Genomic DNA, 215 nt, shown 5'->3' on the forward strand with positions numbered 1-215 from the left:
TATGGTTGTGCATTGGGTAAATGTGTTGCGGTTTCTTTGGTATGTTTGTTCTCAAACAACACTTATTTTAGTGCTGTTGACACTGCCGGATTGAATGGTGTCAATCCCAGATGTCAAAACCATAATGATATCCGAGGGGCAGCTGATGATAGAGGTATGTTGGATTGTTGGTATGCCTGTTTTTGTATATATGGAATAGTATGATCACACATCTT

The sequence above is a fragment of the Octopus bimaculoides genome, chromosome 26 (assembly GCF_001194135.2).
Source record: "Octopus bimaculoides isolate UCB-OBI-ISO-001 chromosome 26, ASM119413v2, whole genome shotgun sequence".
Classification (NCBI taxonomy): domain Eukaryota; kingdom Metazoa; phylum Mollusca; class Cephalopoda; order Octopoda; family Octopodidae; genus Octopus; species Octopus bimaculoides.